Raw genomic sequence first — 25,853 nt, 5'->3', positions numbered from 1 at the left:
TTTTTGCTTTGTTAACCTTATTTGTGACTCTTTTTAATAATTGGATATCTTCTTACTAATGCCTTCTATGTATTTCTTGCTTGCCATGTCACAAGGGATTTCACTATTCAGAAGGACCTTGGGTTTTACTGTGCATCGGACAAATAAACACTTTGACCAATCCTTGGGGCATTCTCTTGGTAAGAAGCAAAAAACCAAACGTATAATCTTTTGCTTGTAGGTATACATATACGTATGATAATGCGATACATCTTACTGCAGGCTAGAGGCTTCCAGGTGAGATAAAATGCTTAGATGTGTAAGAAAAAATATATATTAGATTACTTCAGATACAACTATGAGGAAATGATGAGACAATACAGCAGAATTTTGATTGTGTTGTGTCATGTAGAATTGTGTTGCATAACCTATTATGTGATCAACATGAACAATTGCGTCACTGATATGTGATACATTTCAAGCACAGGCCACCAGACTCGCTTCCAATTTTCCCCCAGGTCATCGGACTTCAGCTGAATTTTGATTGCATTGTGTTATGTAGAATTGTGTTGCAGCAGGTTTTGGAGGTTTTATAGGAAAGATTGCGATGCACCTGGACACACCTTCAGTGTTGTATCCTGGGTTCATCAGGTGTTTCCGTTTTGCAACAGACACCCTCGCCCAGGCGACCCAGCCCGGATTGATTAAGTCCCAGTACGGTGCGGTTTTCTAAAGCCAGATTGATATTCTGATGAAATTAAGTTGATTCACTTCATTTTTCAATTCATTTTTCAAGCACTTTGATAGGACAGTGTCAAGTTATGAAACATAGGTCAAGGGTTCAATGATTCAATCAGCTGCTTACTTTAAGTATTCTTCTAATTTGCAGCTTTAGAAGTGTCCAGCAGCTTTAAATATTTTTGGACTTCCAGAAGGTTGTGCTGTGAAATGCTTGGATGTCTAAGAAAAAAAAAAAATTAGATGACTGATAGACTGACTGATACTACTATGAAGAAATTATGAGACATTACAACAGAATTTTGATTGTGTTGTGTTATGTAGAATTGTGTTGCATAACTCATTATGTGGACATATACAATGCTGCTGTCAGAATTTTAACAAAATCCCCAAAAAGAGAACACATCACACCAATCCTCAGGTCTTTGCATTGGCTTCCAGTACAAGAATTGAGTTTAAAGTCCTCCTTATCATCTTTAAGACACTCGATGGCCTGGGGCCGAAATACATCTCAGATATGCTAGTCTATTACAAACCTAACAGGTCACTTAGATCTACTGACACTGGTCAGCTGGTTGTGCCTAGGGTCAGGTCTAAGAAGGGTGAAATGGCATTTAGCCATTATGCTGTACATTGTTGGAACCAACTACCAACAGAAATTAAATCCGCTCTAACTGTAACTTCTTTTGAAATATAAATTAAAAACCCATTTATTTTCTATGGCTTTTAGTTAACTTGTTTTGTTTTATTTTATTCTGTCGTTACTTGAATAATAATATATACTGTATACTGTATATATTTTGTTGATTTATATATATTTATTTCATTCTATTTTATTTTATTTATTTTAAAGCACTTTCAATAACCACCGTGTATGATACTGTGCTATACAAATATATTTGACTTTGACTTTGATAATAGGTATTCTACAGTTATTACAGCCACACAAGCACACATTCTATGTTTCTCCATGTGGCTTCTCCAGCTCAACTTTTGTTCTTTCCTGACTGTTCAATTGATGGCAGCTGCCTCATCCCCAAACCTGAAGGCAGACATTTGGAAGGTATCATCCTTCTGCTGAAATTTACCTGGCAAGAAATCTGTAACTCTGATTAAAAGGGATATTTTACCTGACATTAAATATTTGCAAGATTGGTGAGCTCAACACATCAAGGCCACGTTGGACTCAAAATGGAACAGGAATCAGATTTTGGCAATTTTACGCACAGGTGAAAGTTACCTTCAATTCAATTCAAATTACTTTATTTTTCTGTTAGGAACTTCACATGTGGAGGAGCAGCAGGGTGTGTCCATACCCAACAGTACATACAATAAACAAACACACGCGCGCACACACACACACACACACCATCAGCCCACACTAGACATGGCAGATAAAAAAATTTAAATGAAAATCCTAAGGACTTTTTATTTATTCTTTTTATCTGCCATGTCTATACTTTTTTAATCTAATTCTAGACAAAACAGCAATATTAAAGGACACAGGGCATTGCCATATGATAAGCACCAGCCTATTATTGGAGCAGTGAAGGGTGCCATTTCTACAGAGACCGGGAACTTGGAACATATTGATTGCTATTTTTATCTGAAAAAATAGGGGGACAGTGATATTATGACTATTTTTACCAGTACCAGGCAGTAGGCATCCAGGTGATAGAAGCCTAGAGATCCCACGGCCTCTAAAGAAGGTGGCTGGAACAGCCAAATATGCATGTTTGTCACTTGTTGGCCAACATATTTTACATCTGCTGGTCTTCCACCATGAGGCCTATATGTCTCTTACAAAGAGCCGGTTGTTGCCCGAGACAAACACCTGTCAGTGTGCATGTGGACGAATGTTTTTGTGATGGTGACACTAAATCTCCTAAACAATCCAGACGGTAATCCTTTAAACTTGCAACAAACTATAATGTGGCAATTTCTGTTATTTTCGTTTTTTTCTTTATTGTGCAATTTCTTTGTTGTGCTATTTTGTTCTATTTTTCTTACCACTAAAAGTTATATAGGCCTCAAAGTGAAATCAGGGTAAATGGTATGGGGAAGCAAGTTACGATATGAGCAATACTGCTGAAATCTAAGAATGTTGCAATATTCTAACACACATACACACACACTGAGAGCAATTCAGTTCTGTATAATACAGCGTCTTGATGAGAAGTAGGCTAGAGCCCAGCGCTGCAAACTTGGACCAGTGTTAGAGCAACTCTTGGGAAGAATTAAGCAAAGATAATGGCCCACACAAACCGTGAGTAGCATTCTAACATTGGGTTTCATCCCACGATTTCCTCGCCTGTCTTTTGAATCAATTATTCTCTCTCTCTCCTTGTTCTTCTTCTCTCTTTCTCTCTCTCAAATATCTTTTTGCATCTGCAAATCTCATTCCCCTCTCCCTTTTCCACTTGTTTCTTTGTAAAACGTTCCTCTTACTGTCTGTCTCTGTGGTGTTTCTACACCTTATAAGGATAACAAGATGTCTCTTGGGATTAAAGTAGGAAAGAGAAATATGCTGCGTCTAACTCTGCACTAGAGTGTGATATGACCAATCCACATTTCATAAACTAATAGACCTACTACAGCAGATCTGAGGCACCGGGCCTCCACATAAAGAAGTCATCAGGACAGTCATCCCACTATAGCCAAACAACACATAGCTGTGTTTTACTCCTTAACATCCTGTCTCTGATTTTCATTTTAAGGTTTAATTGCTGGTGTTGATCTGAGAAGCCAGGAAAACAACTGGGCACACCGAACTGAGGAGATTGATAGAAAGCGTTTGATTGTTCGGCGGGGACAAGCCTTCTCCCTGACGGTGCACCTCTCCGACCCGCTGCAGTCCGGCCATGAGCTGGCCCTGGTCTTAAAGCAGGGTAAGCAACTCAAGGCCTCAATGCAGAGATGGTCAGATAAAATAGAGCTACGTGAATTGAAGAGTCTCACTTCTTGTTGCTCTATTCCTTTAACATTTCAAATATTTATTTGACCAACTGTTTTTCAAAAGGGTTGCACAACTTCAACAACTTCTCCTGCCTCAAAGTGTATGCCTGCTGCCCTTCCTTTGTTTGGGATACCGAAACTTTTTGATACACAATTCATAGCACAAATCAAATCCCTCAGTAACTCCATCTGGGATAGAGTGGTAACTAGGGCTAGGGAACACATTGAATTAGCTTTTCATAAATGGCCTATTCTATAAAAAAATATGGTAAGAAAATAAAACGGGTAATTTCTGTAGCGAAAGTAGCTTAATCAATTAATTAATGTGTGTGGGAAGTATGAAGGAAATGGGGGGGGGGGGAAGAGTTGTTGATGGGGCGTGGGGGGGCGAAACGTGACCTTGCGGCATATGGCCACTGAGCGCAAAGTGGGGCTCCTGCCACTTGAGGGTGATAGAGGAATGAGAAAAAAAAAACATTACACTCCCATGGGCCCTCTGCCTTGAGCCCCCCCAAGCCTTACACCCCCAGTCCGGCGGCCCTGATTTTCAGATTACCAATTGGAAACCTATTTCTGTACCCTACCTTGCATTTCCACAGACAAGAACAACGATGATATTGTGATCAGAAAGCGAACGACTGGAGGGTCCAATGACAAGTGGTGGTTACACCAGCAGAGCGCGAAGAACGAATTACTGCTGACTGTGTACAGTCCCGCCCGTGCTGCCGTTGGCGAGTACCGCTTGGCTGTTGAACTGATGTCAGGGAATAAAGTTCTGGAGAGGACGGACTTTACCAAAATGTACTTGCTGTTTAATCCCTGGTGCAAAGGTAATACTAGTAAACACTCGCACACACAGACACAGCACATGTGCAAAAACAAACGGAACATCCACATACATCTAAAATCTTAAAAAGATAATGAATCTGTACTTGACCTTTCACATGTCATTTCACTTCTGGAGCACATCCCCATTACCCAGAAGCATGTATATAAATATGGAGGTTGATATCAACTTTGTGTGTGTGTGTGTGCATTATTAGATGATGCTGTGTACTTCCCTGATGAGAGTCTGCTCAAGGAATACATTATGAACGAGAATGGTCGCATTTTCACTGGGAGTGCGGATTGGATGAGTGGGTTGCCATGGAATTTCGGACAGGTAGCACAGAAACCACACACACACACACGCACGCACGCACGCACGCACGCACACACGCACACACACACACACACACATTTGGATAATTCCTATATTATGACTATTATGATATAGTATCAATATCAGTCATTTCTTCTCTCTTTCTAAATTGTATGACACTCCCAACATTTGCTGTCAGTCCCTTTGTGACATTCTCAGTTTGAAGACAATGTGATGGACATCTGCTTTGAGATCCTTGACTGCTTTAAGCCAGCGAGGTCAGACCCCCCCAAACGACATGCGTCAGCGATGGGATCCTGTCTACATCAGCAGGGCAGTCGTTGCCATGGTAGGAGATATACACCCACTTCCACCAATAGTTATTTTTATGTGTGTGTTGCATCAGGACAACAGAGCCAAACCTAGAACCAGATCGCAGAGCTGGTTTCATACGGATGTGCATGGCCAAAATAGTAGTAACTAAAATCTATTTTATCCTGAAGAAAACCAAAGTAAGCTATTGTTTGTGTCTGGCTGTGTAGCTTGCGGCGTTAGGACTCTTTAGTTAAAATAACAGTTGTAATAAATAATGAAATAATAACTACATGACAGGCACAGGAGCATAAAACAGTTACATTGAGATAATTTTACATCGTTAATAATATTTAATACTGTCACCCCCCCCTTATCCAGGTGAATGTCAACGATGACGATGGAGTCGTGTGGGGGAAATGGCAGGAACCTTATACAGGTGGAGTACAGCCAACCAAATGGATGAGCAGTGTGCCCATCCTTGAGAAGTGGAGCAAATCCAAGTCTGGAGTGAAATATGGCCAATGCTGGGTGTTTGCAGCCGTGGCCTGCACAGGTCAGAGGAATAACACAATATAAACACACGCACGCACGCACGCGTGCACACAAACACATACTGAATCAAACCCTCATCTGAACGTCTTCCTGAATTTAACATTGCATTGTTACATGACTTGTCAATGAATGTCTACAGTTGACACAAAATAAAGGACAGACAGATGCATGGTGGGACTCGAGCCTTTCTAATGTGTCATGTGTCCCCTCACAGTGCTGCGATGCCTGGGCATCCCCACACGCTGCATCACCAACTTTGAGTCAGCCCATGACACAGACGGAAACCTCTCCATCGACCGAGTGTACAACATACATAGGCAGAAAGTTAACCATGCTGACAGCATCTGGTAGGATCCTCTCGTGTTCACAGCACATGCAGACACACAGAAATCTGTTATGTTACGTATTATGAGTCCCTAGGAATTCATATCTCACAACACTGTGTGATTATAATGTTTATTTTTTTATATTTGTGCCAGGAACTTTCATTGTTGGGTCGAGTCTTACATGCAGAGAGAAGATCTACCTAATGGATATGGTGGCTGGCAAGTCTTGGACCCCACACCTCAGGAGAGGAGCAGTGGTATGGCCCTCTTGCCATGTTTAGAAATGGGCTTCTTTACGCATATATATTTTTTTTTTTTTCTTTTGCAACTTCTTTTTGCTCCCATATCAGTTTAAATCCTGCAAAAGAAACGACTAATGCTTTGTATATAATGATTATTCTTTAAACTCTTCTGTGTTTGGTATGCTCCGGTAAATATGGATTATTATTGCAAGTTACGTGCAAAGTCGCTTTATGTACACTGAATTTTTTCAATAAATCTGTATTTTTTCCTTTCTAGTTATGTTTCGCTGTGGCCCATGTCCTTTGAAGGCCATTAAAGAAGGGGACCTCAATGTGAAGTTTGATGTTCCATTTGTCTTTGCTGAGGTGAATGCAGACATCATCAATTGGGAAATCAGACCAGACGGTCAGCGAAAGCAGGTGGGTGATTATTATGCATGTCTTTATTCTTTATCCATTTTTATTTTAACTTCTACCACTTTTTGCTTACCTTTAAATCATCTTTAAATCATTTAAAATCATTTGCATTTTCTTATTAAATGTTTTCTAGCTTTCATCCAACTCCATTAGACCATTAGCACCAAAAGTCCTTACAGTAACGAGCGGGAAGATATAACCCTTCAGTACAAGTACCAAGAAGGTTGGTTTCATTTCGACATCAAGAGACAGTGTCATACTCACTTATACCTTTATGATGGGGTGCTATGCCCACCCTATCATAACGGTATAAAATACTAAATCTTTATCCGTGTGAATGGAACAGGGTACTGTTAAAGATTTAGACTTTTCTTACTATATTAGTCATGTTGATTGTTGCTGATCAAGGTAGGACTAGAATTAGAAGTACTAATAATGACAATTATCCAAATTGATTATATGACATTATTTAAAATTCCACGTTTATGGTATGGTGAGGAAGAAGGGCCACAGCGATCGACACACAGACATTAAGAAACCTCTCATTGATCACTGTTAGCCCCAACCCTAACTACATCCAAAGGAAAACATTCTGTTTAGTTTAGAGCACAGTTGATGTTAATATTGGCCTCGGCAGAGGTTGTGGATCTGCCCATGTCCATTGGGCTGCGGGTGACCCAATCTGCTCCTGCTCCACAGGTTCAGCTAAGGAGTGGGAGGTGTACAACAAGGCAGGGCGGCGCATCTCTGGGCCGGATGGAGAAGAGGAATCAAATCCAGGTGCAGGTTAGAGTCCTTTGGTAACAAATCGACCACAGAGCAACGACGACATGTTCAATCGTTTAATTCGTACGCCCACGGAGGATAACCCACAACAAGAAAAATGACTTTTTAAAATGTTTTGTGCATGCTTATCAGGCCGATGAGAGCAGCATATATTCTGATGCTGGTTGCCTTGATCGCTTCATAGGTTAAACCGGCCAGCATGAAACATGGGCCAGTTTGAAAGGATTAAAATTCTTCTTTTGTTCGGAGTCCTTGACCCCCCCACCTTAGGCTCCTTGTTGATCCCCTTGATCGATTCTTGAGAAGCGATCACAGCAATATATACTTTGAGCGGCCCTAGTTTTGACTCCTATATGATATTTTAAGGTTATTGTGTGAATACATTCATCTTCATTATACATTAGTAATGTACAGGGATTAAAAATATTTTTATTCACAGGAAACGTGCAGCTGGAGATCAAGCACTTCAAACCTGTGTTCGGGACCGACTTTGACGTCATCATGGAGGCAAGTTGCAATGTCATTCAGTGTCCTACGGATGGAGATGCAGAGAGTGCATAACCCTGTACGATGCTGTCTTTGTGAAGTTATCGCTCATGGCTAGGTCCTATCATCAACCGATCTATAATTTTTCTTTCTCTCAGTTGGAGAACATGGGAGACAAAGAAGTCAGCTGCAAATTGAACATGATGTCAGAGGCTGTCACCTACAACTCAGTTCACCTTGGAGAGTGCCAGAACAGCACGGTCAATGTTGTCATTTCTGCTCACAAAGGTAGGTGGTTGAATGCCAGCACTTCAACCCTTCTTGGTTTAGAGGCATAACAGCGGCGCTGGCTATTTAGTATGAAACCACCAATTACAACCTGTATAGCAAAGCCTTGAAGTCTTCTTTCTATTTTGGACCCGTGGATAGGGGCTGTGGTTTATCTCTAGAAACGTTGTAGTTCATATATATATATTCCCATATTCTATATCTTGGTAATGGAGTACAAAGTTTTGGCTAGCTATGGTCTTTTGTATTATTATTCGTATTATTTTGCTGTTGTGTTCATTCTGTTCCCCACACAGTCCACAGGGAGACGGTGCGTTTACTCTACACTAAGTATGCATCCTGCGTCAGCGAGCACAACATCATCCGGGTGATAGGGGTGGCGGAAGTGTCCGGCCAGGAAAAATCCATCCTGGAGATGGTCAACATCCCACTGAGCAAGCCCAAACTCAGTATTAAGGTGGGTTTCCTATCCATGAGCAAGATGCTAAGCCTCCTCCTTTATGACATAAGCTTATATAAGTGTCACTGCCGAATGACTCAAATCTAAAAAGCTTAATAACTGTTGATTAACGTTAAACTATTGCCAGTTTAAATGCAGATAGACAGGTTAAAAGTCAGATGTCAGGTCATATGAATGGAGTTAAATTCAACTCAGGCTCCTCTATTTAGCCTTAGTTTATTTTCCACAACATCGTCCACTCCAGAAGCCAGTGTGGACATAGAGTGGAGTCCACCCCCATTTAACATCCTAATCTCTCCTTTCTCCAGGTTCCTGGCTGGGTGGTTTTAAATAGGAAAACCACCACCTTGATCTCCTTCACCAATCCATTGCCAGTGCCACTGAACCGAGGAGTGTTCACTGTCGAAGGGGCTGGCCTACTTCCAAACAAAGAGATCCATATTTCGTAAGTATCCGTCCAAAATAAATAATAAATCAGTAATGACATACAACATATAGCACATATCACATAACTGATATGGAAGGGTTTTCGTAATTTATGATCAATTGTCATACATACACCAGTATGTAAAAACATCTGATGCTGGCCTGACAGTGGGTTTAGCATTGAGCTGTCAGTCAATATACGCAGTGTTTGTACATAAAATGAATCAAATGCAGTGTAAAATACTTTTATAGATAATTTATACAAAATAATAATATATTTGGGCAAGTTTGTCTGTTAAGTCATGTTACCTTTCTCTTCAATATTCCATATCTTCCTATCCATGCCTTAAACTCCTCTTCTCCTCCCTCCATACTCAACTCTCAGTCTTCATAACGCTCATGAGATAATGTAAATACTACTACATATGTACTCCGTAATTTAGATATGCCCATCATGTCTGTGTGTCTGTGTCTCTCTCCCCCTCAGTGGTAGCATCGCGCCAGGCCAGCGTGTGTCTGTGGAGCTGTCATTCACACCCATGCGGCCGGGGGTTAGGGAGTTCCTGGTGGACTTTGACTCCGACAGGCTCCAGGACGTGAAGGGAGTCGCCACGCTGGTGGTCCACAAGACTTCACCCTCGTATTCTTTCAATTTGCCAGTCTTATTTGGATAGAGAGGATTGTAATGCCCTACAAGTTGTGATCAAACCTATAGCTGTCAGCAAGGCTCTGGCACTCACTCTTATACTAACAAATATATTTAGCAAAGTCAAGGTGGTTTCACTTCTCTTAATACACCATGATTGTCTAGTGCTGACTCAATGAATGAATAAATGAATTTCTATTAATGTGAAGAAAATGCAAACATTGCCTTAATTTTTTGCAATGTCACAGGGCTATCATAAAGCTTAGCTTATTGATATTAAATGTAGTATTGATAGACATATATCCATGCATTTTGCACTTCTGCAGACCAAATTTTTTATTGAATCAATGTTTTGCCACGATTTTTGTATCTATTTTTGTTAAATTGTAATAAAGACATTTTCATGCAAACTATTATTTGAGCCAAATATGTTGTGGCTAAACTGAGGCGACTGGCTAACAGGCTATCCATTGTCTCCCATTGGTTGATGCAGTGTATAAAGAACTCCTTATGTGGTTTCTGATCAACCACATTTCACCTGTTAGCCTTTTTTGGTCACACAACCCTCCAGAGGTCCACAAAGGCCTAAAGCTGATGGACACTTCTAAAGCTGCAGGCCTTGACAAATTAGATTAATACTTAAAGTAAGCAGCTGATTGAATCATTGAACCCTTGACCTATGTTTCATAACTTGACACTGTCCTTTCAAAGTTCTTGAAAAATGAAATGAATCAACTTTATTTCATCAGAATTTCAATCTGGCTTTAGAAAAGTGCATGGTACCGTGCAGTGTTGCTCTGAAATGATGATATTACTGAATCTGGACAGCAGGTAATCCAGTGCAGTTATTATAGATTTGTCAAAGGTGTTTGACAGTGATCCCCTATCCTTCTGCAAAGGCTCACCTTCATTGCCTTGTCCTTCCAAGCAGTAAAATGGTTCACTAAATACCTTTGTGATAGAATGCAATGCCTGCATTAAGATGGATCGCATTATCATACGTATATGTATACCTACAAGCAAAAGATTATTCATATTTTTTATTCTTCTTACCAAGAGAATGCCCCAAGGATTGGTCAAAGTTTTTATTTGTGCTATGCACAGTAAAACCCAAGGTCCTTCTGAATAGTGAAATCCCTTGTGACATCAACAACTTTTACAGGTGGATTATTGAGAGCATCCTTTCTACTGCAATAATGCCTGGTACGGCAGCTGCAAGAAAGGCTTGCTAAGGTCTCAAATTTGGAAGTTAAATCAGATTGGGAAAGGATCAAAATTAATGAAGTAATTACAATTGTTGAAAATAGGAGTTTAGGGCAAGTGCCAGAAGCAACAGAAGAATAAAAGGAGAGGTAGATACCAATAAGACAAACCAGACGCTAAGAATAAACTACTAATTAGGTACAGTATCCAAAAATATTGCATGAAGAACATAACCATTAATTATTTGTTGCAACTAATATCATAAAACATGGTTGGTTTAATTTAAACTAGAGTTTTCTCAACCTCTAGTTGTAATTAAACCCGTAGCAATAATGTGGAAATCCCAGTCGATAATGTAATAAATTTCTGAGCGCACAATATAATAATATTGTGCCTATAATTTTACAACGTATAACATTTGTTCACCACAAATGACTCTTAAAAGCAGTTCCAACATTTAAATATTTTTTAACCATTCAGCGAACAAAAGGCAACAGGCTGATTATCATTTAGGGGGCCACTCAATGACATGCAGAAGCATCATCAACACGCCCACTGAAGTGGTGTGAGAAATACAGACTTACTACTCCTCATTCACATGTAAGGTAATTTACATTTCCTACGGAGAAAAAACTACCTCAGGGGTAGTATTATTCAGGAGATTTTCTTTTTTTTATGCTTTAATTAGGGGTCCAAGTAGCAAAGCTGCTTAGTCCCCTATTGTTTCTGTAATGTTGTTTTTTTCCTCAAATTCTGTAAAAGTCATACTGCAGCCTATACCGTAAGTCGAAAACTCTTGAAGCCACTGTCTGTCGCAGTTTGGTGCAGTCTGTGCATTTCCCATTCTCCGTGCCTGAGATATCCGAGTACAGAGGCATGTTGGCGCTAGGAAAGTCCAAGGCTTTTCCTGCGGTCTGACCTGGGAGTCATAAAAAGTGCCAAAATGTATTGTTGAATCGAGCGATGGAGGTCGACAGAAAAAATCTATATATTGTTAAGCATTACGATCATGAAATAAAATAAAATAAAGTAGATCTGAACGATAAGTGGCGTGCACAGACATTTTGGGGGGCAGGTGCTCAGTGAAAAATAAGGGCACTTTGTGCGGTGTTACGTCCCCTAAGTGGGCTAGGGGTAAGGGGAATAACATAGTACCTTGTTAAAAACAGTGGGAGTCATGTAGTCCAAGTTAAGGGTGTTTATTGCCAAACTCAAGTGCTTGTCTTCAGGGAGATCCACGGGCAAAAACAACAAACAAAACGTAGCCTATCCCTGACTAGAAACAAAAGACAACTTTCTAAATTAAAGAAAAGCACATGTTCTAATCCTCCCTAGCAACACAGAACCAGGAGAAAAGTGGGAACAATAACAAAAGAGCTGCTAAACAGTTGACGGGACAGGGATAACGGGCAGCAGGTGACAGCAGGCGACAGCAGACAGCGGCAGCACTCCAGGTGTGCACAGTCTAGAGGTGGAGCTGAGGGTCTCGAGCTAAAGGCAGCATACACAAAAGCACATTAGAACACATGGGAATGAAACATGCAGCATGTGGAACTGCCGGCTGCCTTATTATAGCAGTGTGAGAATAGAATTTAAAGTGTCATTTTGAAGTGAAGACTGATCATTACCACTCTCTAAAGCTGCATCCTCCTCTGTGCCATGTCTTTAAAGTTGTTGATGACCTCACTATGATTGATCTTGATATCTTTTTCTATAGCAAGCAGAAGAAGGTCAGAGAGCCATTCTTCTCCACACAGACTTCTTAGTTTAGTTTTGATAATTTTCAGCTTTGAAAATTATCTCTCCACAGAAGCAGTTGTCACTGGCAATGTTGCATAGATTTTTATCATCTTCACAAAGGCAGGAAAGATGAGCTGGCCACTGTTTTCCCTCAGTATGGCAAAGATTTCTTTGAGGTCTTTCGCAGGAAAGCTGGAGTGGAACACCTTACTGGAACACCAGTATGCTTTCTTCCCAGCCTCGGCTGATGTGATTATGAGGCACTGGCTCCTATTCTTGCTGTCTCTTTAGATGGGGTTATTTCTACAAAATGTTTTACAACGTGTTGCAATTTACTGTGTCGCCTGTTTAATTGTGGGGGCCAGTTTATAGATATTGTGGTAGGGATAGGGTCAGTAATAGGGTAAGGGTTAATTATAGGGTCAGTGTTAGTCATAGGTTGAGGTTACTAATAGGGTAAGTGTTAGAAATAGGGTAAGGGTAATTTATAGGGTTAGTTTTAGTAAAATGGTATGGTTATTAATAGGGTAAGGGTTTGTTATAGGGTAAGGTTAGTGTTATGTAAATTAAGCACATAAGCTGCATTACCCCCACATAGCCACATGGGAACAGGATCAAACATATAAGCTGTAATTACTACACACAGCCACAAGGGAGCAGGATCAAACATACAAGCTGTAATAACTACTCCAGCCACAGAAGGCAGCATCTTTAACAGATATGAGGAAGCCGGAGCTAATACGTCACATAGGCCACGCCTACTCGATACAAACGCAGCACCAGGCGCAAGAAGAGGTCAGAAACATGTGGCAGCCCGGAACTACTAGATAGATCAGGGGTGTCCAAACTCTTTTCAAAGGGGGCCTTATTTGAAAAATTTAAATACCTCGAGGGCCGAATGCCTCTCCCGTCATATCTTTGGACCATAATAAAGTCACATACAAATTAATTGCATTTCATCATTTTTATTTAACGATATGCAATAGTCTGCAATAGACTTTAATTTGACAATAAATGCTAGAAGAAAAAAAGTCTCTTTCACAACTTGTATATCACACCACACAAGGAACAAGCAGTGAGGAATAGCTGTCCAAGTTAATTTGAGAAGACATGTATGATTTCATGACTACTTTTTGACCATACCAAATTCACATAAACTGTACGACAACAATTGCATTCAAATACATTTTTTGTCTTTTCTTCAATTTCATTAACTCAGAACAATAGGAAACTAACAACAATATGACCATAAAAAATTCAAATGCAAAACATTAAACATACAATAGGTCTCTAACAATTTGCAGATCACACCACACAAGCAAGAAGTGAGAAATAGCATGTCCAAGTTAACTTCAGAAGACATATTTCAAATGACTACTTTTTGACCATAACAAAGTAACATGAACTATACAGTCAAACAACAATAGCGTATTGTATTCCTTTAAAGTGGCAGTGTAAGCCACAAGGTGAGAATAGGTTTCTACAAATTAATTCAGTGTTTCTTTCAGATCTTTTGAATGACAAAAATAGCAGGTAATGAATCCTGTGAAGTTAAGAAGTATATTTGTCCATGAAGCTTACATTTTACCCACTCAGAAACTTAAATTTAACATTTTACATGACAGAGAAACAGGCAACTTACTGATACTAATGAGAGGGGTGATACTGAGATCTGGATTACAGGACACGGGTCAGGTCTGGTTTGACAGCAATGGTTGAGATGCGTAAAATGTCACGCAGGTGGGCGTCAGTTAGTCTGGACCTCAAGCGGTTCTTGTTCAAGTTCATAACAGAGAATGTCTGCACGCACAAATAAGTGGAGCCGTACAAGCTCAGCATTCTCTTTGCAAATGTTTGAATTTCTGTGAATCTGCCTTTTTCCAGCTGACGATAAAAGTCAGTAAGTGAGAGCTGCTGCTGTCGGCCGCGCAACTCATCATCGCACTGTAGTTCAATTAGCTCCAACTGCAGCTGATGTGGGGCAGTATCCGGGTCCACGGAGAAGGGAGATGAGAAAAGTGAAATATCCTTTTCCATAAAAGTCCCGAAAGCGCCCGTTGAACTCTGCAAAGGGATGCGATGATAGCTGCATATCTCCGTGCTTGCGCACCGAAATTCCCCGGTGGAAAACTGTCCATGACCTTGCGCAGCGCAGGGAAACGTGTGGTGCTGGGCTCCCTCTGTGACAGGTGTCTTTGGAAAAGCTGGAGCTTGCTTTCAAAAGGCCTTGCTGTGTGCAAACAGCTGGCTCACCACTGCGTCTTTCCCTTGTAGACTGATGTTGAGCACATTCAAATGCTTTGTAATGTCGACTAAGAAAGCCAAATCTGCCAGCCAGACAGGATCCGACAGATCGGTTTTCCCTTTTCAGCCAAAAATTGTCCAATTTCACTTCTGAGAGAGAAAAAGCACTGCAGCGCTGACCCGCGGTTGAGCCATCTCACGTCGGTGGAATAGATAACGTCTCCATATTCCTCATCAATGTTGAGTAGGAAACGCTGAAATTGACGGTGGTGCAGCGACTTGGAGTGAATGAAGTTAATAGTCTTTACCACCAGTTGCATAACATGTTCACATTTCACACATTTAGCACAGAGGACCTGTTGGTGAATTATGCAGTGTAGTTTAACAGCGTTGCCTCCCTGTTTGCTGACTGTCACATATCAGTTTTGAGAAGCCCCTGTGTTCCCCAGCCATAGCGGGTGCGCCATCGGTAACAATGCCACTAACTTTACTCCACAGCAGTTTAAAGTCATCAACAGCTGAACAGAGAGAGTCAAATAAATCCACTCCTCTTGTCTGGCCTTTTAAACTTTGGAGGTCCAGCAGCTCTTCTGTTATGTTCATTTCATCATCCACTCCTCGCAAAAAAATAAGTAGCTGGGCAGTGTCAGACGCGTCTGTGCTTTCATCACAGGCAAAAGAATAAAAGTCCAAATTCACTCCCCTGCCACCCACTTGCCTCTTAACGTCCGCTGATAATTCTTCAATTCTGCGGGCCACGGTGTTGCGCGCTAGACACATATTTGCAAACTCGTGCTGCTTTTCGGGGCAAATGTTATCCACCATCTTCATAACAGTCTTTGACAAACTCGCCCTCTTTAAAAGACTTCCGTGTTTAGCGATTAGCATCGCCACTTCATAGCTAGGTTTGGTGTTGTTTTTTACAGAGTCCCGAGCCCGGGCGAAGAGCCGCTGCTGGGAAGCTAAACCGGCTTCAAGCTGCTTTACTTTTTCTGCACGGTCGCTCCCTGTGAACTTGTTGTATGCATAAGCATGGGTTGTCTAATAGTGTCTCTTCAAATTGAATTATTTTCCAACGGTGACATTCGCAATTGTTTCTGCTTTCAGTGAAATGCAATTGTTTCTGCTTTCAGTGAAGAAATATTCTAATTTCCATCGCACCTGGAAGTGACGGTCCTCTTAATCAACCTTCCGCAGCCATGATGTAGGAATACGTCCATGTAATTGCTAATGTTTATTAGCCTACCTGTGAGGGGGAGGGGTCGCGGATTTGGCTAGCGCCAGAATGGTGCTGCCACCATGTGGTGAAGAGAGAAATTGCAACGTGCGGGCTGGCGGGCCATAAATAATACATTTTTGTAAGGGAGCCGCGGGCCAAATAAAATATAACCCCGTGCCAAGATTGGCCCGCGGGCCGGATTTTGGACATGCCTAAGATAGATACAAAGGTCTGCTGTTTGTCACTCCACGCGTGTTAAATACAATTCCCCTCCTTCTGCTTCATAGTTACCATACTGAAATACTTTAAAAAATAAAGTGAGTTAAAAGCAATCCGGTTTGAACTTTTTTCTTCAAGAACACAGCATTAGTTATAGGGTTAGTATGAGTAAAAGGGTAAGGTTAGTAATAGGGGAAGGGTGAGTAATATAGGGTTAGGGTCAGTAATTGGGAAAGTGTTATTAATAGGGTAAGGTTATAGGTTATTCTTAAGAAATGGGCTAGTTTTACTAAAAGGGTAAGGACAGTAATTATAATTTATCCAAAATACATGCGTGCTCTGCAGATATTAACTAGGGAATGGCTCCCCTTATTTCAGAACACACACACAGTCACTCAAACACAAAAACTGACAATCTTGTCCTAACATATAACTAGGTGTTTAGGGTGGAGGGAAGTGAGGGGAAGAGAGAACAATAAGAAAAAACCTTCAACTTGACTAACAATGGAAAGGGGTTTGCTTGGCAGAGCATCCGAGGTTGCTCTGTTTAGATAAGGAGTAGGCCTGGCCTACGTGCTGACTGGCTACGGTTTTGAGAGCCCGTCTTCGTCTTCCTCATATGTGTGATGTTGCCATCTGTGGCTGGAGTACTTATTACAGCTTATATGTTTGGTCCTGCTCCCTTGTGGCAATGTGGGGGTAATGCAGCTTAGGTGCTTGGTCCTGCTCCCTTGTGGCTATGTGGGGGTAATGCAGCTTATATGTTTGGTCCTGCTCCCTTGTGGCTATGTGGGGGTAATGCAGCTTAATTTACGTAACACAGTCACATTTCTTGCTTGCTGTAAGTGTCTTTCAGTCTCAGAGAGCCATGTTTTTACATCATCAGTGAAGTCTGTGTTGTGTTCCAACCACTCATTTTGTGTTACCTTTTCCTCTTTGGGAAGTAAAACAATCACTGGTCACTCGTGCTGCATTTTCATTTTCACACAGTTGTTGGAGTTCATTCAGTTTGGATTGCACTTTCTTTCCATTTTCATCATTTTTCATGAGCCCTTTATAGGCTAGTGACAAACAGTCAGAAAGGGCTTTAGTTTTTGAGATACCCCTACCGGAGGTAGAACTAAACCCAACAATGTTTTTCCTCATCTCTAAGGTCTCCCATACATGAAAGTGATTCTTGGCTACAATATTTTTACTGCTAAGATTGTGAAATTGACAGATATTGTTATATACCTCCAAACAAAAAAAGGCCTAAAATATAGCCTGTCCGTATGGGAGTTAAGACAGATAAACTAATGCAGAATGATAACACAAGCTCTGAGAGCTTGGAGACTTGGCAAGTTTGTAGCCAGGGAGTCACTTCACCTACTGGAAAAATCTGGATGTGAATATCTTGATGCATTAAGTAGATGGAGACCTATAAACACATACCTAAAATAAGCGGACAGTGAAAAAAATGATTTCTATGCAGAATGTTATCATTTACTTTGTAGTTGCTTTGCCAGGCATTATCATAGGAACACATAAGATGGCTTGTTGGAAAGGTGGGATTGTGCTGAATCCAGCAATACCAAACATCTATATATGGTATGAACAATGAAAATGGTATGTCACTCAATGTATGAGGTGTCCAAAATGAAAGAAAATGAAACCAGTCCAATGCCCAATATCAGTGGTCAGAGGAATGTTGATAAATTCAATAATACTGCAAATTAACTTACATGAGGTAAGTGCTGCTGTATATTATAATATATTTAATGATTATATTTTTAATATGGCACATTGTATTATATAGTTCATACAGAAAGAAAGATCCAATTGAATCAGGTTATAATTGAAAAGAACACCTATATCAAAATATTTACATCCACTTGAATTTCTTTGTAGTCAAGTAATTACTGAATAATGGGAAATAATGTTGGCAGCTTTGGTCTCTCCAGACCAGAAGTGGGCAGTAGAACCCACTACCCCCTTGATGTGACCTTTGATTTGACCTTTGATGTGACTAATGATGAAGCTAGCTACATCATTGTCTTCATGGATATTTTCCTAAACTGACAGGTAAATCATTGCATTACAATCATTACAGCAGCATGTCCCTTCATGGTCTGCATTCAATGCCTTCACGTCAGACACTGCTTGTTCAGTAGCCAGTGTACTCTACATGCCCTTCATAAGAGAATCACCCTCAAATTTGTCCACCATCTATACATCTTTGATAAGACTTGTACAGCTTGCTGCAGACCTGGGACAGCACCATATTCTTGTGACTGCATACCTTGCTATTTATAGTAAAGCACAACAGATAATGTGGAGCAAACCACTTCCTTTACAAGGAAAGATCACAATGAGACTGGGAGGTATGCATATCACGATGGCTTACCTGGCAAGCATCGGAAAGCTGTATGGCGATGGTGGACTCTTTGACATACTTACTGAGTCAGATGTGTATGCAGAGGGAACAGCTCGACAGATGCTTCAAGGGAAACAGCTGGCAAGAGGAGTAAGGAGCATAAAGCTAGCCTCTGAGGCTCTGTTCAGGCTCTTCTGGAAAGCTATGCAATCATGGCTTGAAAAACAAGGCCAACGTGCAATGACTGAAGAACAAGAGCAACTCCTACGAGATGTACAGCATGCATTTCATGGTAATGACAAGGCCACTGCTCAACAGTTCATCGGTGAGGTGGAGACTGAACTCCATGAGATTCAGAAGAAAATCCAGAAGTTCACAAATGAGGGAGTTAAGCAATCAGCAACATTTGGATACTGGATAATGTTCCTAAATGGTGCTGATCTGTTGCTACGGATCCTTCGCTCAGAACGCGAAGCTGACTTTCAACTTCACCTGAATTACATGTGTGAAGTTATGCCTTGGTTCAGAGCTGCTGGAAGGACCAATTATTCCAAGTACATGCCTGTCTATGTTGCAGAAATGAAAGCTCTTGAACATGAACAACCAGAAGCATACACATTCATGCAGCAAGGTGGGTTTGTTGTTCGCCGGTCTGAGCATCGAAGCTTCAACTGTGTGGCATCTGATCAGGCACTGGAGCAAACCATTCATCGTGAAGGCAAGAGTCAGGGTGGAGTTGTTGGTTTTACATTGCGAAAGGGAGCTCTCACAAGATGGCTGATGACAAGACATGTGACCACAGCATATGTGGATGCCATGAAAGAGCTTTGTGACACTGATGCAAAGGGCCAAAAAGTACACCAGGAGCATGGAGCATCCAGAACGGAAAGAGACGAGAGAGACATACAGAAGATAATGGAAGCTGTGGAGCAGAGACAGAATCCTTTTGATCTTGAAAGCATTCCAGAGGAATTGATCAATATTGCAAGTGGTCAGGTTGCATCTGAGAAGGTTGCAAAAGGGCTCTCAAGCTTCCTCCAAGATGGTGCAAAGCAGAATGCCGTCTTTATGGAAGAACGTCTGGCAAAATCAAAAAGAACAAAGAGCTTCTGGGAGCCTGAGAAAAGAAACCAGTGTGCAACCTTCAAGGATATGAAAACATCAGTTGGAGTCCAGTCTAGACAGGTTCACATGGACTCAGATGTGCTCTTTCGAAGGTTACTGGCTGTTTCCAAGCAGCGAGAGGTGTCCATGGAAACTGTGATGTCTCATGAACTCGCAGCTGTCCTGCCCTCTTTGTTTTATGATGATGGAAGCATGAGGAAGACAACTAAAGCTGACCTTGCCAAGAAACTGGAGGCTGTTGTTGAAGAGTCACAGCAGCTGCCAAATGTTGACGTACCATCAGCATACATCATCGATGGCATGGCTCTTATACAGACTCTCCATGATTCAGCCTTTCAAACATTCAACGACCTGGCCGAGTGTGTCTGGAAAAAGATCACAATGTTAATGGGAAAGGAAGGCATCAGCTGTGTTGTTGAAGTGTTTGACAGATATGACCATCAACACTCAGTCAAAGATCTAGAGAGGCAAAGAAGAGGCACCATTCAAACCACACGAACACATATCATCACAGGACAAGCAAGTGTTCCAAACTATAGGAAATACCTTAAGATAAGTGGAAACAAGGCTGCTCTATGTAGCTTTGTGAGTAACTACATCACAAGTACTGGGCCGATGAGACTCTCTTCAGAGAACACAGTTATCTTGGCTGGTGGATTTGATAATGGTGAGGAAGTAAAGAGGGTTAGGAAGTCAGGCATCGACAATTTGACAGAGCTTTACAGTGACCAGGAGGAGACAGATACGAGACTGGTGTTACATGCAATACACCTTGCAAGGTCACATTCTCGTCTAATAGTCAAATGTGATGACACAGATGTGCTGGTTTTGCTGATCTACTATACAGGCAAAGGAATGTTTGGGTCCTCTGCAGTTTTCATGCACTCTGGACATGGCCTGAAGGAAAGATTCATCCCAGTCTGTTCAATCACTCAGAAGCTTGGACCGGTTCTTTGTGATTGTTTGCCTGCATGCCATGCCCTCACAGGTTGCGATACAACAAGCAGCTTATACAGAATTGGGAAGACCACTGCCTTCACAAGACTGAAGTCCCATCTGAGTGAGCTGAAGGAAATGACTAAGTTTGGACTTTCTGGAAGCCTGCAAGAAGCTTTGCCTGTGGCAAAAAAATATGCCCTGCTCCTGTATGGCCAAAAGAAAAGGGTGGATGGACATCTTTGCACCAATCTGGATGAGCTGAGGTACACACTTGCATCTACCACAGATGCATCTGCAGCAAATCTACCTCCAACAGAAGATGCCTTCCAGCAACATGTGTTGAGAGCCTTGTATCAAACAGCAGTGTGGCGTCACAGCCACCTGGCCAGGCCTCATCTCTGGAACCCAGTTGGTAGAGGATGGAAGCTCAGAGAAGATGGGTCCATTGAACCTGTGATGTTCCAGAAGGAACCAGCACCTAAAGAAGTCAGAGACATCACCCATATGTACTGTAAAGATGGAAAATGCAATGAAACCACCAAATGCCAGTGTCTTGCAGTGGGATTGACTTGCACTGAGTTTTGCTCTTGCTCTTTTCCAAACTGTCCAAATGTGACTCATTTTGTCACTGATGATGATGTGGATGAGTGACAATGAAATGTTATAGTTTAAGTAATAGTTTTATTAAAAGGCTCATCAATGCCAAACTGCAATCCTGACTCCTGGTCTCCTGTGTGTGCTATTGCCAGGCCCTAAGCCATAACTAGACTCGCCTCAGATAGGACACTACAGCACATTGCAATGCAATGAGTTCTTTCATTTGGGACAGCTAAAACATCTAATTATGAATGGTTGCATGGTTTATTTTATATTATATATATAATATATTTATATTATATTTTTATATTTGGTTGGCTGGATTTAGCGCAATGACATCCTTCCAACAAGCCATTTTATGAGTTTCGAGGACAGTACAAGTAGTCACTGTAAACGTGTCATCTTTCAATTTCAGTCTTTGTTTCCATATGAACTGTATAGATATATACAGTATATATACAATGTGCTATATTATTTGTGTCATTATTAAATGTGTAGTATAGAGCAGCACTAACCTCTTACTTAATTTGCAATTTGCAGCTTTGGACTTTTATATCAGAGTTTCATTTTCTTTCATTTTGGACACCTCATACATTGAGTGACATACCATTTTCATTGTTCATACCATGTATAGATGTTTGGTATTGCTGGATTCAGCACAATCCCACCTTTCCAACAAGCCATCTTATGTGTTCCTATGATGATGCCTGGCAAAGCAACTACAAAGTAAATGATAACATTCTGCATAGTAATATTTTTTTTCACTGTCCGCTTATTTTAGGTATGTGTTTATAGGTCTCCATCTACTTCATACATCAAGATATTCACATCCAGCTTTTTCCAGTAGGTGCATTGACTCCCTGGCTACAAACTTGCCAAGTCTCAAAGCTCTCAGAGCTTGTGTTATCATTCTGCATTAGTTTATATGTCTTAACTCCCATACGGACAGGCTATATTTTAGGCCTTTTTTTGTTTGGAGGTATATAACAATATCTGTCAATTTCACAATCTTAGCAGTAAAAATATTTTAGCCAAGAATCACTTTCATGTATGGGAGACCTTAGAGATGAGGAAAAACATTGTTGGGTTTAGTTCTACCTCCGGTAGGGGTATCTCAGAATTTGGGGGGCATTGTCACTAGCCTATTAGTTTCACGTGAGAGCTCTTGTCTCTTGTCACATTAGATTAATGTTGCTTTTGAAGAGTTTCCATTTTGCAAGCCAGCGCTTTGGCTGTAAGCGTGACCGTTCTCTTCTCGTATTTTCCATTTCATTTGCGTCACTCATTATGTGAAATTTCAACGTGCACAATTCACCAAAGCACAGAGCAACAGACACAATGCAATCCGCAATGACATTGTTCCAGCCACAATGCGATTTTCAACACAACAGCACAGCAAAGCAAACGGCGACCACTGCTCACCACGCGGTCCAATCAGCCCAAACAATTGCCGATCGCGACCAACCAAGCACGCGCAACACAAGCTAAAACAAACAGTCCCCAATGGACAAAACGGCAGCCTTTCCAAACTGTGTTCAACTTCAAACAAATACACTGAAGGATCAACCAACATACCGTTTCTGATGGCTGTGATGCGCTGCTGCAGGTCAATTGTGTGTCTCTGATCCAAGGCGTCCGCGGGAAAGAGTCCAATGTTGCATAGTTTGTTCAGTCCAAAACATCGAGATCCAAGCGGTAAGAGCAACGTTGAATTCCGTCCATGCCGTGGTGTTTATGGATTGGATTTCTGTTCACTAAATGTAGCGACAGTTTTCCTATAATGGCTGCTAAGAGCCTTAGGTGGGCTCCAGGCAGTTACGCGTCGTTCAATGAATCCAAGTCCGGTGATGAATATAGTTTGAGAATTTATTAGAAGACCAAATGACAACTGATGAATGAAAACATCTAGAGGGTGATGACGATGACAACGTTAGTGAGGGTTGTTACTGACGGTTGTGACTGACGGTTGTTTGACGGTAAAGAGAAAATATAATCAAGGGCGCCACTAACCCTCTTTAGGCCCTATCTTGCATCCGGCGCAATTGACTTTCTCACTGGCGCATGTGTCGTTGCTAGTTTGCAACTGGCGCGGAGCGTTCTTTTCCCTCCTGCGCCACACGTCGGTAAATTAGGGAATGATCTTGCGCCCCAAGGGGCGGTTAGGCGAAAGGAGGAGGCGTGTTCTTGGGCAAACGTTCCCTGGTGCTATTTTGCAGTTTCAGAATCCACTTGCGCCACAAGTGGCGCGTTGTTCAGATGCTATTTTAAGGGCTCATGCATAATGTTGCTTGTGCACCTCGCGCATACACTTTGCATCTCTCATCTACCTAGCCACACATTCTTGGTCAATTATTTGGAAAGAACAGCTGATACAGCGGTAATAAGTTGTACTTTTAAATCAATGCATCTGCAAACACCGTACAGCAAACACATATTTTCTTGACACAGACATCGTGTACATGCCCATAACTATTAGGATTGATGAGTATTTGATCGTGAGAAAACATTGTTTTACCGCGAGTGAGTGTTTAAAAGAATGAATGAATGCGGGCGCGCGTGTGTGCATCCATCTGTAACGTAACGCATAATACAGTCCATGGCAATGTATATTAACGGGGGACACATGCATATTAGGAACACAAGTCGATAACGATAATGCATACAATACTGATAAGAAACGATGTTGATAATGTATTGCGTATATCATTAAATAGAACCACAGTTACCGCATATCATGTGTGTTAAGTTTTCTTTGCTGAAATAGATTTGAGGACTCAGTACATCTGAAGTTGTGGAACAAAACCTTATTCCATGTGTGAATTAGGCCATATTATTTGGCCATAAACGGAGCCATTTCAAGTTTGAAATTCATGTGCATCTGTCTCGTCAGAGACTGCAGACGCGCTGTCAAAATATCAACTCGTCAGATTCAAATGCGCTCATGGCTCTTAAAGGGGTTGGGAGCTGGCACTCTCATTGGTTTATTGCATGTTAAGCCCAAACCACACCTACGGGTAATTAGGCTACTTCAGACCAATCCTTTTTAGATTTGTGCCAGGCGCAAGTCATTTTTGCGCCGGTAAAATAGCGACATCGCCATAGAACCGCTCACAAAGCTACTTGCGCTTGGCACTTCTCACTTGCGTTTCAGACCGTTAAAATAGGGCCCTAAGTCTATTACTCCCGCCGATCCGAGGTATATAGATTAAACCACACCCATGTGTCAAACGGAAGTGATATGAACCAAAACAGTGTGAGTAACCCTTCAGAATAAACAATAAACAAACAGACCAAATATGCATTTTGGCCCCTACATCAGGCATGGGTCCCCCTCTGCCACTCAGCTGTTCCCCAAAGACACGCCCGCCCAGTGAGATGGTTAACAGTATAAGCCACCCTGGCTTCCTCTGGGGAAAAGGTGAGCGGCTGCAGGGAGAAGATGATGGAGCAGTTTTAGAGAAAGGCGTTACAGGTGACAGGATCGCCATCATAACGCTCAGGTGCTCCCACACTAGGCTCACGGAGCGAAGGGCGAGAAGCACCGACTCCTGCTGAGACAGGTGGCGGAGCAGCAGCGCTTGCCGAAGCCGGTGATGAAGAACTGGCCCCCAGCAAAGCAGGTGGTTGTGTGGCACCCTGGATTAAAGATAGTTAGTAGTTCTGTAGTTGCTCCAGAGACTGGGTGCGGGCGTGGATGTTCGCCAATTCATGCCGCACTTGTGCCAGGCCCAGCTGATTCTCTGCTGAGGTGGCCGTGGAAGAAGCAACCAGCTGATTTAATATGTCCTCCATCCGAGATATCCGGTCGTCAATTATGATGAGGATTATGTCATCATAATCCTCATCATCATCACAATCATCATTATAGATGGCTTTTGGATTTGACTGTAGAACTTTGGTCTTTTTTAATGCAGTGCTTCACGCAGCATCAAGGCAGCAACAAAGTGTAAATAACAATGGATTCCGAGTTCCTATACTAGGCATTATGATGGCGGTCCTCTGCGTAGTGCAGTTAGTCTAGTTAGTAGAGATGCGCGGATGAGCTATAATGTCATTCCGATTTCCAGTTGCGTGTTCCGCGTCCCGACAAAAAGCGGCTCGCTAAAATGTCCAACCACTATGAAATGTCCCCTGTTGTCAGCGAACATAGACAACGTGGTCTTATTATAGCCCGATCATTAACTAAAAGCCACATCGAAAGAGTAAAGCATCCAGCATATGATTTCAACAATGTGTGAGGGCATATGCAGCAGGGATGATCGCACAGTAGAGTGCTTATGGAAAACCAGCGGACGAGCACTGGGCGGAGATTTCAGAAGCAGGGAGATTATAAAAAAATATAATTTGTCAGTTTGCCATTTGTCTAGTCAATATGTTAACCTACTTATTCATTTATTTATTTCAAATTTGTCTGCAACGAACGAATCGGGGCAAAATCGGGCTGAAATCGTGTAGTC

General features: G+C 41.6%; 1 pseudogene across 1 annotated transcript; it reads left to right on the top strand.

Moving 5' to 3' along the window:
* Positions 1 to 2,967: 2,967 nt before the first annotated feature.
* LOC307080205 (protein-glutamine gamma-glutamyltransferase 2-like) lies at positions 2,968 to 9,785 on the top strand (annotated as a pseudogene). Its single transcript has 16 exons — positions 2,968 to 2,983; positions 3,435 to 3,605; positions 4,272 to 4,502; positions 4,716 to 4,834; positions 5,033 to 5,162; positions 5,507 to 5,681; positions 5,895 to 6,027; positions 6,160 to 6,263; positions 6,526 to 6,668; positions 6,799 to 6,888; positions 7,365 to 7,445; positions 7,891 to 7,958; positions 8,096 to 8,225; positions 8,522 to 8,682; positions 8,994 to 9,130; positions 9,599 to 9,785. The product of its transcript is annotated as a protein-glutamine gamma-glutamyltransferase 2-like (transcript).
* The last annotated feature ends 16,068 nt before the right edge of the window (positions 9,786 to 25,853 follow it).

The sequence above is a fragment of the Pollachius pollachius genome (genome assembly GCF_949987615.1).
Source record: "Pollachius pollachius genome assembly, chromosome: 9".
In the NCBI taxonomy this organism is placed as follows: domain Eukaryota; kingdom Metazoa; phylum Chordata; class Actinopteri; order Gadiformes; family Gadidae; genus Pollachius; species Pollachius pollachius.
This window is presented reverse-complemented; position numbering and strand designations above follow the sequence as displayed.